The sequence below is a fragment of the Phocoena sinus genome, chromosome 17 (genome assembly GCF_008692025.1).
Source record: "Phocoena sinus isolate mPhoSin1 chromosome 17, mPhoSin1.pri, whole genome shotgun sequence".
NCBI lineage: Eukaryota > Metazoa > Chordata > Mammalia > Artiodactyla > Phocoenidae > Phocoena > Phocoena sinus.
In genome coordinates this window covers 932654-957710 of record NC_045779.1, presented here as the reverse complement: position 1 = coordinate 957710, position 25057 = coordinate 932654, and the positions used below count along the sequence as shown (strand labels likewise).

At 47.4% G+C, this 25057-nt stretch overlaps 1 long non-coding RNA gene across 1 annotated transcript; it reads right to left on the bottom strand.

Annotated features, from left to right (window-relative positions):
• Nucleotides 1-59: 59 nt before the first annotated feature.
• Nucleotides 60-22874, bottom strand: LOC116742483. The gene is made up of 3 exons (XR_004346471.1): nt 22765-22874; nt 20992-21085; nt 60-200 (listed from the first exon to the last, which is right to left on the bottom strand). It is a non-coding gene; the product is annotated as an uncharacterized LOC116742483 (long non-coding RNA).
• Between the last annotated feature and the right edge of the window lie 2183 nt (nt 22875-25057).

Here is a 25057-nt window from a genome sequence, read left to right as displayed (position 1 = left end):
TTCCCAATGGCAGAGGGCTCTGTGTGTCGCAGCAGAAAAGCAGGCGGAACACAGGCAGTGGGGAGCCACTGGCGGCACAGATCCCCAGGTACTGGGTGGACGGGGCGGGCTGTGGACGGACGCCGGTCACCTGGGCTCAGGTGGCATCTGAAGCCCAGGCTGCGCTCCGGGTGCAATGTGGGCCTTTTCAATAAACGTCCCTACGGTAGAAGTGACAGCTCTTAGGACAAAATCAGGGACTCGGTATTCTACACAGAGGGTAGCAAACCTGAGGAAGTCAGGGTCCTGGCAGGTGCAGGTGGGCACAGACCCAGCCGCCGCCCCCTCAGGGCTGGTGCATGCTTGACCTTCTGCAAGTCACATGACATCATGCTGCCCACACGCTGTATTTGTAAAACGGAACCACTGTCCTTTTATAGATTAAAAATTATTTTCAAATCTTAAAAACAATCGCGTGTCTTCGAAAACACATACACATACCTTTTCTATTCTTTGACTAGAAACATTTCTTTGTGTAAAATTAGTCTTAGGCCAGGATCCTGAAGTGTTTGTCCTTCCTTGGTTTGCCTAAGAATTGCACCCTGACAAGTCCCTTCCAGATCACACTGCTGTTTCTCATTTAAATAATTAAGGTGCTGATAAGAACCAACAGGACAAAGACAAAGGCCCCTGTGTGTTACCTGAGAAGCAGGGAGACGAGTGAAAAGATGAGAGAATCAGGCACATCGCCTGACCTGCAGCTTTGAAACGAGAAACAAGTTCTGAGGAGGGTGAAAATACTATTCAATGCCCACCAACAACACAGACACTTCACGGGGTGCGCCATTTATTAAGAACCTTCTCCCACCACGAAATAACCCTCAGAGAAACACACTGGGCCTTCTTAGGAATTAGCCCAATGCCTGAGGTCCCTGGAGCTATGAAATTCAAAACAAATAAATAAAACTGAAGAAATACATAATATGCCGGGCAACCTGGCTCAGCCTTAACAACTTTTCCTTGTATGAAAACTTTCAGAAAGAAATCGCTGTGAAGTTGATGTGAGCGTTCGCCCTACGGGTCGTGCTGTGATAGTTTAATCACCAGGTACACGGAATGGTGACTGATCCAATGACAGAAAGTCTCGGGGCTGTCCCTTCCGCCCCTTCCTCAGGTGCACGCACAAGCTCACACACACACATACGCATGCACACGCACATTATATTTATTTTTAAAAACTGAAATGCATTTAGACACTGATGAGAATTTAGAAGCGTCTCTCCCGCTCCTCTTGTATTTGAAGCTCTGATGCATGTCTTAAACCTACAATAGGCCCTATTTAGGCTAGGCTGGCAGAGACCCACAGGGACTGGGGGCCCTGCCTGCAAACCTAAGATGGGGGAGAATTACAGATAAAATACGATTTCATCCAAACCCTTTCCCATAAGAGATGCTGATGCCAAACCAGAACTGCTTTGAAGAGCATAATAAGAGAAAACTGGGTTAACTTTGGGTTTTGCTGCTTTTAATTGATGGTTAGTCTGCAGTGTCTGCACTTCTGAGTCCCCATAATGACTAGGTGCCATAAGAAGAACGCCAGGCCCACCCCCAAGCTGCCTGGCAAACACTTATTGAGTGCCTACTGCATACCATGCACAAACCAACCGACCAGCAGCTCCTCGGGGATCTCTAAGACAGGCAATGCTTGGGATACAGGTGGAATAAAATGCAATATTCTGCTTAACATGCAGTGTAAGGAAACGGTTTTCACCACGTTTCCCATGCTTCCCAGTTTTCTTTCTCTCTTCCAGACAGGGGTCCTACAGCTTGGCATTCTTCTTTGAGAAATCTGTGACCACAGTTATAAATAACTAGCTATTTGCCCACAAAGGGACTTCTGTGTGGGAATCCGTGGGTGGTCAGGGCCCTGCCCACAAATCTCAAAGACCAAGAGGGAAATGGAGATTCTGCAGGGCAGGTAGCCCCAGCCAGACTCCTGGTCCCGTGTCCGTGCTGCCAGGCTACTCACGGGCCAGAGCACAAACCTGGGTTCTGAACAGCTGAGCAGCCCAGGACCTGGCCAGGCATCTGAACGCCATCCCAACACCAGAGCAAGTAGTCCCACTGGCTGAAAGCCTTACCTTCCGTTAAATGATAAGTAACAAACAAACTAATTAATATAATAAAACAGCTACTTGGACAGTGCAGATCCACAAAATAACCCCTGTCAAAAGTGAGGCTTTTGAAAGAAAAGACGGTTCTGCTTCTAAATTCTCTTCAGACCCCAGCTCTGCACTCACTGGCCCCAGGAGGCTGTTGCATTACCCACGGTGGCACTCACTCTCCTGCCTAAACTGGGCGGTCCACCTGCTCACCCACGAAACTGCTGCAGGCCCAAAGGCAAGGCACTTAGTGTGCACCGGGGCCATGGCCGGGGAAGGCCCCCGTCTCGTCAAACTCCTCCTTGGCCTACCCAGGAGGCACTTCTGACATCCACCCTCCTGCACACGGCCGCTGGCCTAATCCGGCAAGGGCTCGTGACCCCGTAGCGGCCACTGGGTGCAGGTCGGGGGCAGCTTCTGGAAACAGGAGTTTGTCTCCTAAGAGAAAGACACTGGGAGGGTGCACCAGCCCTTGACTCCCTCCGGACCTGACAGCTCAGGATGAACGTTGTCACACGGACGCTGAGAATGATCAGGGAGAAGGAAACAGCCTGGATATTGGTACATCTGCAGTGTCAGTGCAGCTGACCTCTGGAACTCTCATCGTATGAGGGTTGAATCAAGGGTTAACTTGCACGCAAAAGCTCCCTAATGACTCAGAAAACACACACTGTCCCCGCGGCCAAGGTACCTGCACCGGACACATGAGTCCGAGCTTCTCCAGAAAGCAGAGTTTGAAGGACTGGCACTGATCAGAATACCAGTCTTTGACTAAATGCCAATATTTATTTTGAAGTAAGTGTCGATTCACATGCAGTTCTGAGGAATAACGTGGAGGTTCTCGTGCACCTTTAGGCAGTCCCTCCAATGCAACATCTTGGAAAACCAAAGCACAAAACCACCACTTTTTCTAAATATATCAACTAATATATCACGTGATTTTTCTTCTTTAGCCTGTTAGTATGGTGTATAATCCAGATCTATTTTTGAATACTGAACCAGCTCTGCCTGTCCACTATGTTATGGTGTATAATTCATTTTATATAATTCTGATTTTATTTACTACAGTCTTGTTAAGGATTTTTCAGTCTGTATCCATGAAGGATATGGGTCTGTAGTTTTCTTTTGTTGTACTGTTTTGTCTGGTTTTGATTTAAGTATGATGAATTGGGAAGAATTCTTTCCTCCTCTATTTTCCAGAATAGAGTTTAGACAATTAATGTTAATTCTTCTCTAAAGGTTTGGTAGCATTCCTCAGGGAAACTATTTATGCCTAAAGATTACCTTTTGGGGATGCTTTTAGTTAGAAATTGGGTTTCTTTAATAGTTGAAAGGCTACTCAAATTCCATATGTCATAAGGGGTAAGTTGTGGTCGTTTGTGGTTTTCAAGGCATCAGTCCATTCATCTAAGCTGTCACATTTATGTGTGTAGACTTGTCCATGTTACTCCCTTATTATCATCCTGATGTCTGCAGGATCTGTAGTAACATCCCCATTTCATGCCTGATATTGGTAATTTGTGCCCTCTCTCTCTCTCTTTTTTTTTTGGTAAGACTTATTAGAGGTTTGTCAGGATTGTTGATCTTTTCAAAGAAAAGCCTTCTCGTTTCATGGGTTTTCTTTATTGTTTTCGTGCTTCTAATTTCATTGGTTTCTGTCATTTTCCTTCCATTCGCTTTGTTTACTTTGCCAGGTTCTCGAGGTGGAAGCTTAGATCATTGACTTGGAAATTTCCCTCTTTTCTGAGGTAAGCATTTCGTGCTATGAATGTCCCTCCCAGCGCTGCTTTAGCCACATCCCACACATTTTACTATGTGGCATTTTCATTCAGTTCAATGGACATTTTGTTTCTCCTGAGACTTCCTCTTTGACCCGTGGACTATTTGAAAGTACACTGGTTAGCTTCCAAGTGTTTGGAGATATCCCCCATTTTGGATTTCTAGTTTGGCTCCATTGTGGGCAGCAAGCATTCTGTATGATTTTAATTCTGTTAGATCTGTTGATTTTGTTTTCTGACCAAGATATGGTCTCTCTTGATGTGTTGACTAGATCCTGTTGGTTGATGGTGCTGCTGAGTACTTCCGTATTCTTGGTGGTTTTCTGAATAGCTGTTCCATCAAGTGCGGAGAGAGGCATGTTGAAGTCTCCAAATACAGTTGTGGGGTTGTTGTTTCCCCTTCAGTTCTATCAAGTTTGTTTAAAAAATTATGCAGCTCTGTTGTTTGGTGCATACACATTTGGAATTGCTGTGTCTTCTTGGTGGCCCGACCCTTTTATCATAGTGCACTATCTCTCTCTGTCACTGGTCATTTTCTTTGCTCTGACATCTCCATTAACTGATATGAATATAGCTTTGATAGCTCCTTTTGATTAATGTTTGCATGATACATCTTTTTCTTTCAATTTACCTATATCACCCATTTGAAATGAGTTTCTTGCAGGGATTATATAATTAGATCATTTAAAAATCACTGTGTCGGGCTTCCCTGGTGGCGCAGCGGCTGAGAGTCCGCCTGCCGATGCAGGGGACGCGGCTTCGTGCCCCGGTCCGGGAGGATCCCACGTGCCGCGGAGCGGCTGGGCCCGCGAGCCGTGGCCGCTGAGCCTGCGCGTCCGGAGCCTGTGCTCCGCGACGGGAGAGGCCACGACAGTGAGAGGCCCGCGTACCGCAAAAAAAAAAAAAAAAAATCACTGTGTCAATCTCTTTTAATTCATGCACTTAGATCATTTAAATTTAATGCAATTATTGAATTGTTAAGCCTTAAGCCTGTTATTTTATTTCTTTCAGTTTATTCTGTTTTTCTTTTCTTTTTTTTCCCTTTCCTGCCTTCCTGTAGGTCACTTAAACCTAATTTTAGAATTCCAATGGGAGTGTATCCCTTTGTATGCCCTTCAGTGGTGGGCGTATAGAAATTCCCACAGTCTCCCGGGGTAGATGTTTTACTTTTGAGTGACGTGTAAAAAGGTCACATCATTTTTATATCCCCTTTCCTCCCTCACTAAAAATATAATCATCTTAAATATTTCTTCTTCTCACATTTAATGCCACGTGCAGAAGTTTTATAACTTTTGCTTAGACCATCAAATACAATTTGGAGAACTCAATAAGAGAAGGAAAACACACTGTATTTTCACATTTTCACTGTTTCTCCTCCATCCTGCCCTGCTTCCCAGTCCTCCTGGGACTCTGATGACTCAGAACTGGCCCCTCCAACTAGACTCCCTTCTCAGCATTTGCTGGTGTGTGTGGGTGTGGGCGGAATCAGTGGTTGTCCTCTAAAAGCTCTCTGTTCTGCAAGGCTCTCATCCCTGATCCTCATCTGCATCTCAGGTTCTGGATTATTCTGCCCCAGGTCTGGGATATGAGGAGAAGGGAAACCAGGGGTCCCTGCTCCTTGATGCTCTCAAGACTTGATGCCAAGTCCCTACCTGTCCACCCACCTGTCTCCAACTTTCAGTCTCCCTTCACATATTAGACATTTAAAGCCCATCGATTTCAGCTGTACTTTGTGGGAGGAACAGGAAAAGTGCGTCTAATTTATCCTGAAAGCAAAAGTGCCTCCTCCTCTCTCCACCCTTCTCCTCTGGTCACAGTCAGGGCAGGTTTTGGTTTTGCTTTTTGATTGTCTGGTTTAGTTCGTTCTTTTGCAAACAAGAATCACAGCATTTCTGAGAAGTAAAGACTTAATATTTTCCGAGTCTCAGAATGAATTCCCGATTTTCTGAGTGAAGCAGAGAGGCATCATGTAAATAAGCTAATAATTCAACCAATCTATCCTAAATAAATGATTCAAATTCATTATTAGCTCAGCCCAGCTCCCCTAAACAAACAAGTCACATAAGCAATATGCAAATAAACAAAGAGAAAATGAATAAATAAGTGAAACACTTGAGCCAAGATGCCCTAGGTCTGGGGTCCCCCCGTATCAGCGGGCCTCACAGGTAACATGCCTGGTCAGGGCCACCTTTTCTTCCTCTTTTATTTTTGCCTGGGCATTCAAGGGCAGGTATAAATGACTCTCTTTCCTACTAAAATTTGACCAGTGAACATCATATGTGCTTATTCACATCCAACAACGAGGCTCCTGCCCAAGACACAACCTCATCTCCACATGCAGGTAAGAGAAACATCCAGCACATGTGACGTGGGTGCCTCCCCAGAGCGTGCGTGAACGAGATTAGGGGAAGAACTCAATTTAACAAAGGTGTTTTCGACACTCAAGGTGTCAGGCTCTGCAGAGAATTTTGGAATTTAGGTCTCTCAGGCTGGCAGGATAAAGACTCCTTGGGGAGCACTGTTAGCTGAGCCGTGAAGGTGCTCAGCCTTCATGCTGAGGGTCCTGCCTCTGGTTCCTCCTCCGGCCTCAGGTCCAGACAGAGAGGGTCCCGTGGGAATGAAGGTCACACCCCGTGGGGCTCCGGTGTCATCACAAGTAGGAAGATGCAAGGCTGGACTCAGTATTCCTCTTCTGGCCTTTTCCTTCCCAGTCACCCGTGTATCAGAGCCACACGGAACACCAGAATTCACCAAATAAATGCTTCCAGAACCACACCTGGAGCTTTCAAGACATGCCCTTCCCGAGGCTTCCCCAGCACCAGTGAGAGGCAGCTCCTGCTGGGTCAGGGCCTGGGGGCCTTGACGCTTCTAAGGAGCGAGGAAGGCTCTGATGCAGGTCCCACCAGTTCCTTAGAATCCGGGGAGCTGCCAGCTAAGCACCAGTGGCAGCTCAGAGTCACAGCCATCGGGGTTGAGGTCAAGTCCCAGAGCTGAGCATCTGCAGAGGGGCTGGCGGGGCTTCATCCCCAGCCCCAGGCATAGAGATGGAGCAGGGCCTCGTTCAGGGCCCACATGCCCGCATCCTTGTATCTCCCTATCCCCACAGGCCTGCATCCCTGCATCCCTGCATCCCTGCATCCATGCATCCCCGAACATGAACAAGACCCCACCGGTGCCCAGAACCCCCAGCAAGGGGGAGGCACGCGCACAGTCCCCCAGCCACGGCCCCGCCTCTGGGTTCTGCTTCCCCAGGCAGCTGGTTCAGGAGGAAGGCCTGCTGCTCCGTTGCTGCTCGGAGAGCCGGCAGGGAAGCACGCGTCCAGAGGCCGAGCTGTGTGTCCAATCGGGGAGGGAGTGAAAGCCCCTTTCTTCCTGCTCTGGACTCCCGAGTTGCCAGTTCAGCTCCCCAGCCAAGCAGGAGGGGCCTGGCAGCTGGGCCGGAGCAGCAGGAACTCCCCACGCAGACAGCCAGTCTGCGGCTGGTGGCCCACAGAAGGCCACTCTGTTCCCGGCCCCCGAGAGCACCCGCGCTGCACAGGCCACAGGAGGAGGAGACTCTGAAAGGAGTGTTTTTTTCCTAGAATACACAGTGCTCTTATTTCCTTGGTGGGGGCGGGGTGGGCAGTAAAACTGAGCCACGACCAGGTTGCCAAATGCAGGGGGAGTCAGCAAGGACACCTATCTCCTGGGCTGGGGTGGCTGGGACCCATCGCCAGGACAAACTTTGAACGCTTCAATAAATCATAATGAAATTAAAATAAGAAAGCATTTGCTAAACATGTCTGGTAGGAGGCTTTCATGCCGCTCTTTTTTTCCTACCAACTGCTGCTCGGAGAATCCACTGGGCTGTTGGAATTCAACAGAAGATGTGTATTTGTTTGAAGTGGGGAGGAAGAAAAGCAGTTCGTGCTCGGAGTCTTGGTTTACGTGGGTTTTTGAGGTCAAAGAAAATTCAATTGGTAAATCTCAGAGCATATGTTAAGTATAAAAAACAACAATTAAAAAAACCAACCAAGAATATATCTCCAGGATATGTGAATTCTTAACACGAAGGTCTATTGAAATTACCATATCATTTGTTTTCTCTTTCATTAAAATGTAAGAATCGATTTCCTTAAAAATCTGTGAAAAGAAGCCATCATTCTTTCATGAAACACACTCGTGAGCGCTGCCGGACAGGCAAGGACTCCAGAAGCCTTCGCCGTAGGGGGAACACCCCCTGGGGGCTTGGCTCCCTTCTCTGGAGGTTAGAAGTTGTGGTTTGTTTGGAGCAGGAAGTGGAACCAAGTGAAAGCAGAGGCCCCTTCCAGCCTGGAATTCGCCCCTTCGTGACGCCGGCCCGGCCTCCCTCGAGCCCCGGCCCTGACGGCCACCTCCGCCAGGAGCCTGTCTGCAGCCCGGGCCTGGCCGCCGCGTCCAAGTCAGGAGCAGTGGGCGGGCTAGGCTGCGGCCTTCCCTGTGCTGTCTGTGTCCCAGGCTCCCATCAGGGGCCGAAGGGGGTGCCCTGGACACTCAGTGCTGAAGTCCTGACCCCAGGACCTCAAAGGGGATGACTTGGAGACAGGCCTTTAAAGAGATGATTAAGGTAGAGTGAGGTCACTGGGGTGGGTCCTGACACAACATGAACCGTGTCCTTGTAAGAAGACGAGATTCAGACCCAGACACACAGAGGGAGACGTGTGAAGATGCAGGAGGACACAGCCGGCCACGAACCCAGGAGAAACCTGCGCTGCCAACCCTTTATCTCAGACTCCCGCCTCCAGAACTGCGAGAAAACACACGTCTGTGACAATTGTTACAGTCTCCCGGCAAACAAATGGCCTCTCATGCTCTGTGACACCCAGCTCCTAGCTCGGGCAAAGGAGGACTCAAAACTTGCTTATTGGTGACTCAGTTTGCTATATATAATACACAATAATGTAAATACATGTAATGGCGTATATAGTACATAAAATACATATAGAATTATATAAAGTAATACAGCTATGTATTATATAATTAATGTATAACATATTATAATTATATATTATGTATTATAATGTATATAATACATTAAATTTATGTAATACATATAGAGTAATACATTATGTAATATAATACTATATGCATTACATAGCATGATATTAAATATATGCACAGAGGAAATATGAGTGTGAAAAAGAGAGTTGCCATTTTATGAGAACCGCACAAATATACTGAGTCCTAAAATCTTTCTATAAGTAAGATGCTTGTAAACTTTTAAAAATAGAAACTAAAAATCTAGCAGCCTTCCATTGGACTTCTGCTTCCAGAAAGATGTAATAGACATGTTTTTCCCTTTTCTTCCTGCTAAGTACATATAAAAATAAACAGCATATACAACACAAACCTAAAGGTAGAGCGGAGAAGGTGCGCCGCTCAAGAACTCAGGACCCAAAGGAAACGGTGGCGAATTCCATGGGTTTCCTTTTTGCCTTGCATCCCAGCCCCGGAGCTGAAGAACCGGCCACCCAGAAGTGTGAACAGGCACAAACCAGAAAAGCCCCAAGAAAAGCCTGCCATCTCCAGCCAAGGGGCTGGAAAAGGGGCAGCCTGTCAATAAGGAAAGTGTCTAGACAACAAGTGCTCCATTCTTGCCAAATGCCAGAGGAAAACTGTGGCCCCAACCCCACCAGCAAAGGCACAGGGAGGGGCCTGCTCCCCGTTCCATCCAAGTGTAATGAGATGCCCTGGACACTTTGCCAGGGTGTGTCACAAAAGGCCAAGTAATGAGTGGGCTGGGAATTGCATCCTGAATGGGGGTATGAAGACCCCCCCACTCCCCAGTGGGGTGATGCCAGTGTAGCCAAGTGGGGAGCAGTAACAAGGCACCCTCAGCATCCGGGCCAGGCTGGTGTCACTGGAGGCCTAGTGGGAGCCAGACTCCCACATTTAACCAGCTGTACAAGGAGCCTTTCCTCCCTTGGTGCCAGTGAAGGTGCCAGTGAAGGCCAAGGGGGGACCCTGAACTTCTAACCTCATCTGGCAGGACCCAGGCAGAGGCCCCTTCCCCCTGCTGGAGTGATGCGGAGGAGTGATGCAGCTAAAATGGAAGGTTTAAATAAAATTCAGATCTCATAACATAATACCAAAAATGTCCAAATTTCAGTTGAAAATCACTCATTATACCAAGAATCAAGAAAATTTCAACCTGAATAAAAAGTAAGACAGTCAACAGACACCAACACCAACATGCCAAGATGTTAGAATTATCTGACAAAGATTTTTAAGCAGCCACCATAAATGTGCTTCAATGAGCAAGTACAAACACACTGGAAACAAATGAAAGAACAGAAAGTCTTAGCAAATAGAAGATACAAAGTAAAACAAAAGGGAAATTTAAAATAGAAAAATACAATAACTGAAAAAAAATTTTAAACTCAGTACATGGACTCAACAACATGAGGACAAAGGAAGAATCCATTAACTGGACAGTAGACAACAGAAATTACCCAATCTGAACAATACCATAAAAAGTAGAAAAAAGAAAAGAAAAAGATGAACAAAGTCACAGGGAACTGTAGGCAGATTTAAAAGAAAATTCTCACATTCATGGCATGAGTCCCTGAAAGAAAGGGGGAAGAAAGTGTCTGGAAAACTATTCAATGAAATAATGACTCCAAAATCTCCAAATTTGGCAAAAGACATAATCCTACAGATTCAAGAAGCTGAGAAAATCCCAAACAGGATAAGCCCTAAGACATCCATTCCAAGAAACATCATATTCACATTACTAAAATGTGAAGGCAAAGAAAAAAATCTTGAAAATAGCAGGAGAAAGAACACTTTTTCTCTAGGGGAAAAACAATTTGAATGAGAGTGAAGTTCTCTCCAGAAATTAGAGTCCACAGTATTTTTTAAGATGTAAAAGAACTATCAACCTAGATTCCTATACTCATAAAATACCCTTCAAGAATGAAGGGAATTCAAAGACTTTCTCAGATGAAGAAAAAAAATTGCTGCTAGCAGAACTAACCCAACAGAATAGCTAAGTGAAGTTCTCTAGACAGAAAGGAATTTCTGAAAGAGGGAAACTTGGAAGGGCAGGAAATGAGAACAATGCAAAGAGTAAAAATATGTATCTAGACAATACAGATCCTTCTCCTACTGAGTTTTCTAAATTACCCTTGATGGTTAAAACAAAAAGTTGTAACACTTTCTGATGTGCCTCTAAAAATATGTAGAGAAAATATACAATACAATTGTATTTTAAACAAGGTTATAAATGGGATATAAAGGGAGGTAAAGTTTCCAAACTTTATTCAAACTGGAAAATACTGACACCAGTAGACAGGGATTAAAACAACAATAACAACAACTTACAGAAAGCGATACATTTAAAAACACTGAGATAAATCAAAATGGAACTCCAAAATGTGTTCAACTAACCCAGAGAAAGCCAGAAAAAAAGACACAGAGAAAAGAAAAAATATACGTAAGTAGAAAAGAAAAATGAAACGGTAGGTTTAAACCATAACAATTAATAATTACATTAAGTAAAATGATGTAAATACAGCACTTAAGAGACAAAGACTGGCCCAGTGGATTGAAAATTGTGACACAACTATATATTGCCTTCAAGAAACTATATAGGAAAAGATGTATCATGCAAACATTAATCAAAAGAAAGGAGCTCTCAAAAGCTATATTCATATCAGCTAATGGAGATGTCGGAGCAAAGAAAATGACCAGTGACAGAGAGGAACAGTGCAGTACAATAAAAAGGGTCAGGCCTCCAAGAAGACACAGCAATCCCAAATGTGTATGCACCAAACAACAGGACTGCATAATTTTTTAAACAAACCTGATAGAACTGAAAGAGCAAACCCACCACAGTATTTGGAGACTTCAACATGCCTCTCTCTGCACTTGATGGAACAGCTATTCAGAAAACCACCAAGAATACGGAAGTACTCAGCAGCACCATCAACCAACAGGATCTAGTCAACACATCAAGAGAGACCATATCTTGGTCAGAAAACAAAATCAACAAATCTAACAGAATTAAAATCATACAGAATGCTGGCTGCCCACAATGGAGCCAAACTAGAAATCCAAAATGGAAAATAACCTCCAAACACTTGGAAACTAACCAATGAACTTTTAAATAGTCCACGGGTCAAAGAGGAAATCTCAGGACAAATAAAATGTCCATTGAACTGCATGAAAATGCCACATAATAAAATGTGTGGGATGTGGCTAAAGCAGCGCTGGGAGGGACATTCATAGCACTAAATGCTTACCTCAGAAAAGAGGGAAATTTCCAAGTCAATGATCTAAGCTTCCACCTCGAGAACCTGGCAAAGTAAACAAAGCGAATGGAAGGAAAATGACAGAAACCAATGAAATTAGAAGCATGAAAACAATAGAGCACACCCATGAAATAAGAAGTTTTGTTTTTTTAAAAAATCAACAACCCTGACAAACCTCCTATAAGACTTACAAAAAATAAAAGAGAGAGAGAGAGGTCACAAATTACCAATCAGGCGTGAAATGGGGATGTTACTACAGATCCTGCAGACATGAAAATGATAATAAGGGAGTAACATGAACAAGTCTACACACATAAATGTGACAACTTAGATGAGTGGACTGATTCCTTGAAAAGCACAAACGACCACAACTTACCCATTATGACATATGGAATTTGAGTAGCTTTTTAAGGAAACTATTCCTTAACTATTAAGAAAATCCAATTTGTAACTAAAAGCATCCCCAAAAGTTAATCTTCAGGCACAGATAGTTTCCCTGAGGAATGCTACCAAACCTTTATAGAAGAATTAATTGTATAGAAGAATTGATTGTATAAAATCTATTCTGGAAAATAGAAGCACCAAATTACACCTCCAGGCGGGATGAATAGCCAAGTCTGAGCAACTGTCAGGGGCCAAGAAGATGCAGGATCCCTGAGTCCCCCAGCATCTGGAGGGGCTGTTCTAAGCCTTTTGAATAACTGACAGAGTCACCGTGTTTATGAGAAAGCAGGTAAGAAGAAAACAATTAACATAGAATCTGATAAGCATTCCAAAGCAGACATATGAAGGGCACCGATGAGGCCACAGGCAGGGGTAAGATACAAAACACAAACATTTTGGATTATAATAAACTTTAAAGTGCTTTCCTGTCAGATCTTTTCAGGAATTGCACACGTAGTAATCTGAACCATTAAAAGGTTGGAGGATATTAGTGAAGAACTAAGTCTGTGCTGTAATTAGCACATAGATTTGCACGTAACGCATAACTGAACACAGAAACACGTCGAGGTAGCCCCAAGCCTTGGGTGTGTTATACATTTTAAGCAAATAATTCTTCATATCTTTAGAAACTTAAATTGTAACTGCGTAGGATGTGTGACATGGGGCAGCCTGACTCGATGAGGTTTTGCTATAAACACCAATGAATTTTTGATCTTTTTGAGAAAAGAGGATTCCTTGCCACGAAGTGAGGTCGAGTCTAAAACATCATATAAAATGTGATCAACTATACAAAGTAATCAAGTGTGCTCATGTACCCTCACAAATAGATGTTTACTTTTCAGATTCTGGTCTTCGCCTTGAACTTCTCTGGCAGGAAGAAGTCCGCTTGACAAGGCATATAATAGCATAAACTAAATCTGTCCTCGGCCGAGAAGTCAAAGCCTCTACAGAGCAGCCTCGGAGCAGGACCCGGGCTGCATTGCGAGCTCCTACGCTGGAAACACTCCACAGTGCGTCCTGTGGAAACAGCATTCTCTACCCAGAAGGCACCACCCACCACATCCGTCTTCCAGGGGAAAGGCTTTCCAGAGACCACAGGCCAGTAAGAAATGGCAAGTGACACACGAGGCACCAGCATCAGAGAACAAGTGGCCCCTGGGGATGGGTAGGCCAGTGAGACTGTGGCTGCAGTCATGCCGGCATACGCACGCCCATCACAAACATGACACAGGTGTGCATCATGCACACACACACGCATCCACGTGCACACACGCACAGGTGCACACACGCACAGGTGGCACAGGAACAGCCACCAGTGCACTTGGAAAGGACACAAAGCCCCTGTGAGGTGAAGCTCACCCTTTGCCCCCAGCGTGAGGCAACCACGCCTCTCTGGGCCTCAGCTTCCTCCAGTGCAGCTCAGAGGGGAAAACAACCTACCGCCCAGGGCTCACCTGAGGTCGGATGCTGCAAAACAGATAAAATGCCAAGAGTGCTGTCTGGCACACGGTCAGTATTGAATAACCGTAGCTTGTTCTTGAAAGCAAGATGTAGATGTTTCCTGCCACCTTTCTGGTGCCTACCCTCCACCTCCAGGCTTCTACCTGTCAAAACACGCTTCCCTGGTTATAAGTGCTGGCAAACTCCGATTAGTCAAGCTCAGAATTTGTTCTCAGGAAATCTTTACCCTTAACCGACTTGTCCAGGCCCTCGGCTGTGTTTCCAGATGCTCAGCACCCTTGATTCCACCTCCAGGAGAGGAAGGGCTCTCCCTTCCTGCTGGTCCCTGTCCCCTGCCCCAGGCACAAATATCTGGGCAGCGCAGGGCAGGACCGAGGCAGCCCGGCCGCAAGAGCGATGCCTCACAGGCCCAGGGGACCGCTCTGCTCCAAGGCTCCTCCTGGAAAAGCACCAGCTATTTTTGAGACAAAGTACTTCCTCAAGCCCGAGAAAGTCCACATTAGTAAAAGCACAGGGACCGCCTGCCGGCTCTCCCTCGGTGACCTCCCTCCCGGTTATTTTCAGCAGTTCCTCTCTCCGCACCAGCCCACAGAGGGAGGAAGTGATCGTGTCCCCAGGGCGACGGTGTGACCTCACGGCTCCTGCGGCCACACGGTCCCAGGGGGTCACAGGGCGGCGCGGGAATCAGTCTCCCGCCCGGCGAGCGGGTCTGCACCACGGGACGCGGCCGAAAGGGTCTCAGCCCTGGACACGGCCCTGGGGGAGGGCAGCCGCCCAGCGCCCTGTATGTAAGAGTCACCCAGGCCGCCTATCTCCCCTCGCCCTCGGGGGTTTCCTAACGTGCGTGGCCGAGCCCCACGGGACCACATCCCGCGGGGTCCCTGGAAGCCACCAGCCTGTCTCCTCCCTCCCCGCAGGGCCAAGTCCCCCGGAAAGAGGTGCCACTTCTCCTCCGGGTCTGTGCTGTCGCGGACCTGCTGTGACAGGGTGGCCGGGGCTGGGGGTCGGGCCACGGCCTGGGGGCAGCGGTGCCCATTCCAGCTCTTCCAAACGAGGGAGGATGCTGAGCTGAGCTGAGCCCAGATCACCAAACGCAGACCCGGGAGCTGGCAGCTGGCTGTGGCTCTCAGCCATGGTGACGTGGGCACAGCTGGCTCAGCCCTGCTGTCACCCACGGCCCCGGGGCAGCGCTCCCCACAGGCCTGGGCCTCGGCCGCCGCTGCCCCTCTCTGCAGTGTCCTCCAGATGCCTTTCCTGTTCCCTGGGGCCTCTTTTCCCGGGAGGCCTCTCCCCTGACCCCTGGTGCCCGTCAGGCTCTCACACGGTGCACGTGTGACTCGTGGCTGGTCTCCTGCAGGTCTTAGAGCACCACCCGCACGCTGAGCTGGCAGAGACCCAGAAACAACCCGCCGGGTTAAAACAGACACGGTGGTTTCCCTTGGATCCGAGGTGAGCTCCCAGCCGCGGGCGGCTCTGCTCCATGGGACCCTTCAGAGACTGAGACCCTCCACGTGAATTCCCCTCTGTCCCCGCAGAGCTGGGACCCTTCAGACTTGAGACCCTCCGTGTGAATTCCCCTCCATCCCCACAGAGCTGGGTCCGGGCAATAGGAAGACTCTCCGTCCCAGAAAAGGAGTAAAGAGGAGAGACGGGGGCTGTGCATGCACCACTTTCTGGGAGGCCTCCCAGGCTCAGCTGAGCCGTGAAGGAGTGGCTGATGGGTCCACACCACACAGGGGCCAGCTGAGGTCAGCAGAGGGGACGCGAGCCTCCGACCTTGCGTCCGGCAGGAAGTCGGGATGACAGAGCTGTGGCCCCGGGGACAGGGTAACGGATGCAGAGCAGTCCTGGCTCAGGTCCAGCCCTGCCTCTGATTGGCTGGTTTGTGCATTATTCTGACCATGGGCTTCTCCCCCCAGAAGATCAGGAAATGCTTCCGAGGGTACCGCTGAGGAGGGAATAAAGTAATGACTATGAAGCAGACTGGGATCCAGGGGCTGTAGGAACGTGGCTGTGACCTGGGCCAGACAAAGGAGGCACCGAGCCCCAGCTCAGGGCACACGGGTTGGGGGAAATCTGCGTTTCTCTGAGTGAGCCAAGGAGAAAAATAAACCTAGGCATTTCGTGACCATCTTAGAGGCAACATTTGGACTGTTTCACAGTTTCTCTCTTTCCAACGCTGCTGTAAATGTAAACACATCTGTGCGATGCCTCACAAAGACCCAGCAGGCTCAGAAGTCTGCGGCCTCAGAGGAGAAGGACCAGGGCCCGCATCCAAGCAGTTCTGTCCCAGAGATGACCCGGCAAGTCAGAGGTGGCAGGGGAACGGGGGACCAGCCGGGTTCAACCCACCACCCACTTGGAAGGAAAGCCGGGGCCCTGTCGTGAGAGGGAGACGGTGAGGGCGCCCAGGGCCAGCTGGAGAGGACACCCCTCTGGTGGGAGCGGAGACTGCCCTTTGCGGTTCTCATCAAAGAGCAATTTTTCAGCAACTCTTAAGAGAATAACTCCGAAAGTGCCTCAAAATATATTTGTTTATACGAAACTCACAGTTCTCCTACTAGAGCTGGCATTGTTTGCGCAGCAAAGCCTCACACCAGACCTTCCGCAAAGTCGGGACCAGGACCCTGGCATCACCAAGAGCGTTTCCGAGTCCCTTCCCTGCACTGCATTTCTCCATGACCCAGAGCTTTACTCATAGAAAGGAAGTGGGGAAATGAACCATTTTTAAATCTAAATAAGGACTGACTTGACCAACTATTACCAGATTATGTGGACACACACACGTAATGATACACATCCACGACTGAAACAAGACTTTGAAACAGAGACTTCTAAGAACTTGATTTCCAGAACAAGAAGAAACACTGCAGAATTGAATCAATGTGCAAGGCTCTGCAAACTGGCTCACTTTTGTTTAAATGCAAGGTTCTCCGACCACCGAAGAGAGGCCACACCTCAGTCCTCAGACTGAATGAGAAATGAATGCGCCAGAGCTCGGCCGATCCCTGAGAACAGCCCTCCATCCACCGCAAGGAGACAACCTGAATCGCTCTCTTTCTACTGAGATTGACGTCTCCTCTCCTCTCCCAAGTTCCTGCTGGTCCCACCCCATCCCTAATCCCAGCAGCATCCACACTCCCGGCCACAAAGCCGGCTTCTCAGATGCAGCATTGCCTTCCCCAGAAAACCAATCCATCAGTGCCACGGTGATTATAAGACAACGCTGCTTAGCCGGGGATTTAGCCTGTCTCTCCTAAGACAGTGGTCTCATTAACCGCACGCTCTAAGACCAGTGTTAGTCACACTTCGTTTCATAGGTTCCCAGGTCTGAACTGAACGTTTCTGTTTCAGGGGAATCCAAAAAGGTACAACAATCGTGACATTTCACTGACATGGAGTCAGTTGATAGGCGAATGCTGGAGACGTTGGGGAAAGGAGCAGAATCAACAGCAGGCTTGGTCCCGTGAGCCCTTTGCCTACAGTGAGTCCCAAACAGTTAGGCGAGCTATAAGAGATCTGCCAGCAGCAGAACCTGACCTCAATCAGGAACTGATTTCACCAGGGATGAACCAAGAAGAAGGAGGAGGAGGAGAAGGAGAAGGGGGAGAAGAAGGAGAAGAAGGATGTATTTGATTCCTCCTAAGCGCTCCCTGAACAAAGTAAATTCAAATGTGTAAAATCTTATTAAAGGAAAGAATCCGTCGGCTCTAACCCTCCGAGTGTAGCAAACTGTGCTATTTCTACTCGGTGTAAAACCCACTGTGGGATGTAAAAGAGAAAGTGAAGGTTCTTCTCATCTTGAGGCTGAAATCCACCGAGCTCTAAAAAGTGATGACGAACAGCCAGAAGATTGTAGGAAACTAATTATCTACAAACTCGAACCAAATTCTGACATGTCGAATGATGTCATTATAACTGAAGCTCTAGCTGGGACTCTTTATTGTTTAACTGGATCCCTCTTCAGCACAGGATGTGATATCACCTCGCAGAATACAATACGGTTCAAGGTAGGCAGATGCCCAGAAACAATGGGGACGAAAAAAATAGAAAACCTATTTCCAAAGTTTCAAGGATGTCATTGAAAAGGACACGTGAGTTTAAGCTAAAAAAACTGAAGGGAATTTGGTGTGCTTTTTGGAAACGTTATAAAGATTCTTCTTCTTGTCCGAGAGAAAACACTTCCTCTGCTGACACAGGAAGGAAGGGTAGGTGGACTCCCTGACGGTAGCTGGGGAAGACGTGAAAATGTAGAAAGTTCGTGAAGGATGACCTCTATTTTCTGTCTGAAGTAATAGGCGAGGCTACATGCTCAGGTGTGACACCTCAGAGCATCGAGAGGGACAAAGAAAAGTAGCAACAGCTCTCACAAGTCACTGAGAGAAACAACTGTCCCACCGTGAGTTATTATTAGAATGAGTTTTTGTTGCTGTTGTTTAAGTGACAACGTGTATTCCAGGGCAGGCTCTCAAGGCCATGTGCTCTCCTGTTTGTAGGACAGTCACATGCGTGCCCTAAGAGCAGTATTCTGAGATGTGCGGGAGAGGATGTGACCCTGTATTCGTTTCTCTGCTTCCAGAGTGTCATGGGCATTGCCCTTAAACGTGTGCCTGGTTAAGCGGAGTTGGGGATTAAATTCTCTGGTTTTGACTGAACTAGCCCTGAAAAAAAGGACGAGTAGGTTGAAATCATTTCTTCGCAGAAACCCCGATCTGAGGGTAACAGTGACACAAAAGGCACAAGCCCACGAGCAGGGAACAGAGGAGCCCGGCCCCCTCCCATGGAGCTCTCCCACGAAGAGCAGGACGATCTAGTCAGATCTGCAAGAAGTTGGCCACAAAGAAACACACATTTATAAACTAGAAACATTCTCCCATTTATGAGATGACGAATGAATCATTGGAGAGGAAGCTTGAACTGACAGCGCACTGGGATTTACAATATAAACTAATGACAGCATGAGCGTAAGACAATTCAAAGTAAGCGCATACAATGGAGAGAATAATATTTACAGTTTTTTAAGACATTTAAGGGTTGGGAATACTCAACACAGTACTTTATTTTTAATTAACTTAACGGGAAATCTTTGTAAATCTCACTTGGGGTCTGTTGCTTCATAGTAAGAGAAAAAAAGCCAAATAGCTTTGGGGCAACACTTGCTCTTCCTGGAGACGGTATGTCAAGATTATAAATCATTCATTCTTCAGCAAATGCAACTGGAAGATGCACATAAAATAGCTATGTTCGTTTGAAGCATTAAAGATTGAGTGCACCCCGTTCCAGTCGGGGGACTGGCTGCCCCGCTTTGCTGGATGGTATGCATTGCTCAGGGTAGGCGATGTGTAACATGCGACCCCAAGCTCCAACGCTGTAGAGCAGTGAAGATCTTCCACTCACTCAGTGTCCACACAAGGTGCCCCTGACCAGGACGCTCTAAGCAGTGTCTGTCCTCCAAGGATTTACCGCGGAGCCCCAGCCTCCAGAAATGTGTACCCCACCCCCTGCCCAGCCGCTCGAAGGGGACCACGCAGACATCAGCGGTGTGGCCAGGCCGGGGCAGCCCCTCTCACTTCTGCCTGCGTCCCGCTAGCCAGGACCCGGTGATATGGTCCTGCCTTGACGCGAAGGGCTGAGAAGGGTGGTCTCCCCACAGGACCAGGAGGAATATTAAGGGTGCGCTGCTAACCGTCACCACGTATGTCTAACACGTCTCAGCTTACGGCGCTTGATCAACAGTGTTTCAAGAGAAAAATGCTGAGTCTCTAAATAATAGAGACACCAAAGAAAGTATATTCTCACACAAAAGGAAGTAATAAATGAAAAGACTGTTCTACTGAAAATAAAATGTGAAGCTGTGAAGCTCTGACCACAGTGAAAAAACAAAACAAAACAAGAACCTCTGAGTGAGGCTATAGAGACAGCACCGGACAATTAAGTAAGTCATTTGTAGGCTTTAGTGAGGAAGTCAGTTCAAAGTGACCAAAGCCAGTAGTGTAGTCAACTTGATAAAAACGGAGACTTAAAATGCTACGGAACTTTGACAATAACTCACAGCGAGGGAGGGTGGGGACATGATGGTGGACCCTTCTGTGCTGCACTGATGCTTCCTGCTCAGAGCACCGCAGAGAATGCAAACACTCTCAAGGTCCGGGATGAGCTGTGAGTCATCTGTTTTCCTCAGAGACAGGCATCCCAGCTTCGCCTGCGTTTTCTGTGACGAGCAGCTCGACTAACAGATGCTGGCGCCACTTCCGGCAGGGGGAGGTGTGGGTGAGCAGTAAAAACTCAACAACCCACGGACGACAACACGCTCAGGAAATGTAGAATAGATGACCGCTTCCTAATCTAATGGAGGACATCTGTGAGAAAGCTACAGCAAACAGCACGTGCGATGCGGAACAATGGGCACCTTCCCTCCGACACAGGAAGCAAAGCGAGGGTCCGCTCTCGCCACCGCTCTTCAGCATCACGCTGGAAGGGGGCAAAAGCAGGGACCTCTCTTTGTTCCCTGTGTTGGAGGGAACGTGCCCAATGCTGATTTAAAAAGGCATACAGGTTGGAAAAGAAGAAGTAAAATTGCCTTTATTTGTAGAGAACACGATCATCGATGTAGAAAATCTTAAATAATCCACAAAAAATCTAGTAGAAGAATATATGAGTGTGGCATGTTTCCAGCATACAAGATCAGTGTACACATATCGGTTATATTTTATGTACTATCAAAGAACAGTTGCAATATTAAGCATTGCATTTACATTAGCATCAAAAATACTATAGATACATGTACACATGCTCCGATGTGTACACTTAAAACCTCAAGACAATGCTGAGAGAAAGTAATGAAGACCTACATAAATGGAGAGACGTACCGTGCCCACGGATCAGAAAAATCAGTACCTTAGTGAAGACGTCAGTCGTGCCCAAATTGCTCGATAGATGTTATGCAACATCTCAGCAGGACTTTGTTTCTCTGGAAATTGACAAGCTGATTCTAAAAGTCATATGAAATGAAAAGAATGTTAATTAACCAAAACAATTTTGAAAAAGAGCAACATTACAGAATTTACACCCCCCGATTTGAAGATTCACTATAAAACTACAGAAATGAACACAGTGTGATACTGGCCAGAGAATAGCCACAGTGATCAATGGAACAGAATAGATAGTCCAAAACTAAGCCCACGTGATGTAAGTATTGGACAAAAATGCCAGAATAATTCAATGGAAAACGAAGGGTCTTTTATAAGAATCAGATACCCATATGAAAAATAAGGAACATTAACCCTTACCTCAGACACATACAAAAATTAACTGAAGGAAACCGGCGGTCTAAATGTAAGAGATAAAACCATAAACCACGTAAAAAATACAGGACAAAAATCTTTATGGTTTTGGATTGGGAAAATATTTTTAAGCAGCACACAAAAAGCATGAACCGTAAAATCATATTGTGGTAGACTGAGCTTCGTCAAGACTCAAAACTTTTGCTTTTCAAAGGCCATAGTGAAAGAATAAAAGTCACAGACTTTATTCTGATAGCGGTGTTCCATTCCTAATACATAAAGAACACTTACAACCTAATATTAAAAAGAAATTCAATTCAGTAGTCATTGGAAAATGCAAATGAAAATCACAAGAAGTCTGCACTACACACCCACTAATGACCAAACTTAAGAAGGATGGCAATCCTGAGTGCTGGTAGGACCGGGTGCAAGGGAGCCCTGGGCAGATCCCAAGTCCCTGGAGGGCGATTCAGACAGCACAGTGGCCAGAGCCAGGCTCTGGGCCCGGGACCCAGCGGGCCACGGGAGGAAGCCCAGTGGGTTCCTCAGGACATCATGGGCAGCTCCGTGAGGCTTGGAGGGTCAGCTCCCTTACTCAACCTGCTGACTGATTACTGCTGTCACAGTAATTACTTAGCACAGGCCACTCCGTAGTTTCCAGCATCAGAAGCATATGTAAGACGTGAGGGCCCCAACCTCAGCAGACCTCGGGTATCTGCCTTCCCCACCACTCACTTGCTTAAGGTTCCCAAAAATTACCTAGAGATGTGTTAAGAGCAGTGGGTGTTCGGTGTGTATACTCGGAAAATGTCTCCTTCGCTCCCCAGCCCTCTAAAGGCCCTGCTGTACATTCACAGGGGTCTCCAGGACGGGGGCTGCGGAGGAAGGGGCTCGGGGTCCCTCCCACTCAGGCGACTCCTCTCCCTGAGTGTGGACCACGGAGCCTGGGCTGTGCTGGCAAACGCAGAAGGATGACAGACAGGTGCCAGACAAAGGGATTCAGAGATAAAAACAGACACAAATGCGGGGAGAGGGATCATGTAATTCACAGTCCAGTGGGGAGGAGAGATCAGAGAAGGAGAGTCATCACTCAACGTGGCAAGCGCTGGAAGGGTAGTCCCGAGGCAAAGAAGGAGGACAGAGGCAGGAGGGATTCACTCACAAGAGGGGCCTCAGGGGATGGGGTGAAGGCCTGGCAGCAGTCCTAGAGGGAGACACCCCATGCTGTCAGGGGGCTGGGGGAGCGGCACAGGGGAGAGAAAGCGGTGAGAGACCAGAGGAGGGTCACCTGCCCGAAAGGTTGGCTCAAGTCCCCACAGAACTTCCCATTACTCGCCCTACAACATAAAACTGGTACAAATGAATAAAAATTATGTAGATAACTAACCTTTATATTCTCCTTTCATTCAAGTAATTTCATAATAGACTTGTAATATACTTGGAAATCAATTCTGTGATGTCATTTCCCACAGCTTCCAAACGCCTCCATCATAAAAGGTCCACACTGAGGGAAACACTTTCATCAATTCGACGTCCAAGCTCTTTATTGTGGCAAAATTCCAATTAATTGTGAGTCTAAGAGAAAACTGTTTGCACACAAAATTAAAGGAAGCAGTTATAACTCTCATAGGCACTTTAACGTACTTTTGTATTCACGAAAGCACCCATCTCAAAGCTGCTTGAACTTTGGAAAGCTCTATGATCACTGCATGCACAGCACAGATTCAGCCCAGTTTTGGATTATTCTATTACTGATTGATTTGATATGAGGTAACTGTTCAGGCCTAATTGCCTCTCTTGGAAAAAGCCCTCGGGACGCAATGCTGCATCTCCTCCACGCAAGCAACAAAATCTATGGACAGAAATTACAACCGGCTCTGAGATGCACTCAGCAGACTCTATCAGGCCCGCAGCTCGTTCTAAGGTCTACAAATATTAAGTTCAGAATGTCACAAGAATGCAGAGAACGCTCTGAGGTTTGCCAGTATGTGGACAAAAGAAGCCCCTAGTAAATACCTGCTTTCCCTGAGAGAGGTTTGCAAGACCATATGGTGAGGCCAGTTCCACAATGCTCTCAGAGACATGAGAGAGACGCTATGGTGAATTTGTAAAGTTTTGGCTAAAAGAATAACATAGAAGAAAGACCGGGGGGAAGGGGAGCTGGGAGTAAGACGCGTCACCAAGGTTTCTCGGCAGGTGCAGGACCTCTGCTGCTAGAACAGATCTGACTCCTAATCGGCCTTCTGTGGCACTGCCCTTCCATTAGCTTTTCCACTTTAAGGGAACACACATGGCGGGGCCCAGGCCTGAAGCTTATGAAGGAAGAATGGATTTGCTCCCCAAAGGTGCTCGAGAAGCTTCCAGTGCATGAGGTCTTCCCAGACGCCTGAACTCGCCCAGAGAGGAGGTTGCTCCCCAGACACGCCAGCAGGGAGTCTGTTCAGCACACCTGGTAGGGACGGGAGCGGCCCGTGGCTCCCCTTATTAGCCCCGGACAGCCATGCTTTGGGCTGCTTGCCTTTCTAACGAGCACCCCAACAATCTCTAAGGACTAAATATTTGCCACGGCTCTGGCATCTGACAGATCACTAAGGTCTCGCAGCGCGTGTATCAGAATACATCCATCCCCATTTGTCCCCTACAGTCCTATTAGAAACGCCGCACCTGCCGGACAAGGGCATGAACAGGAATACCGCTTAACCATTAACTGTTGCAATCTCACATTCACCATCACTTCATATTAGTTAACAGTTCTCAGGGAATTTGCTTCAGGATCATACAGTGCCTGCCTGCCTTCCCCAAGCATCCTCGACCCTGGATTCAAGCAGCACCCCAGTCCTCCATTCAACAAACAAATGAAACAAGGAAAGAGAATCAGAGACCTCATGTGGGGTTGTTGCATACCGTTGGCAGAATTTTTCTGCTTTCAGTTTAACAATGACAGTACACACACTATAGAATAATTTGTATTCAAAAGCATTTTGCCTTCTGAAGCGAAACAAGTGACATGTGGGAGAATATTGTAGGTTTTTTGCTCCTGGCTGAGCTGACCCATGTTATCGCTGTCTTAATTCAAAGAGGGTGTTTCATCTGTGTTAAGAGCAGAAAGTCCTCTCATAGTAAAGACGTAAGGACTAGCCTTTGCAGTCAAAGAACCTGTCTTTCAAATAAGTAGAAGATCCATTTTACTGGGATATTTTCCAGAAAAGCAAGGTCAGGCTGTATCCCAGAGCTAGTGTCAGCTCGTCTTTATTTGGGAGGTTGCCTCTTTAACAAGCTGAAAAGTTGCCAGGGGCTCTCCCCAGACTCCACGGACAGCCTCCAGCCCCACCTCAAGAATGAATGGGGGGGGGGGGGCGGAGAACTACTCCAAGCGCCTCTTGCTCTCTGTAGCATCACCAAAAACGTGAAGATATCCTGTGGCAGACTCCCTCCTGGCAAAAGGACTGGCAACCTGAGAGCGAGCCCCTCACCCTCCGGCACCCGCAAAGCCGTCGTCTGGACCACACGTGCTCATTCCTGCAACCCCCGGGTTCCCAGACCTCGCTGAGGATCTGAAGCCTCCCTGGTGTCGCGCTCACCACCCAAGACATCCCCACAGAATTCAGCCCTGAGGACTCACGGTGCATCTCATGAAAGGGGTTGTGAACTCGAGCCAGCCACACCTGGGGGGATCACCC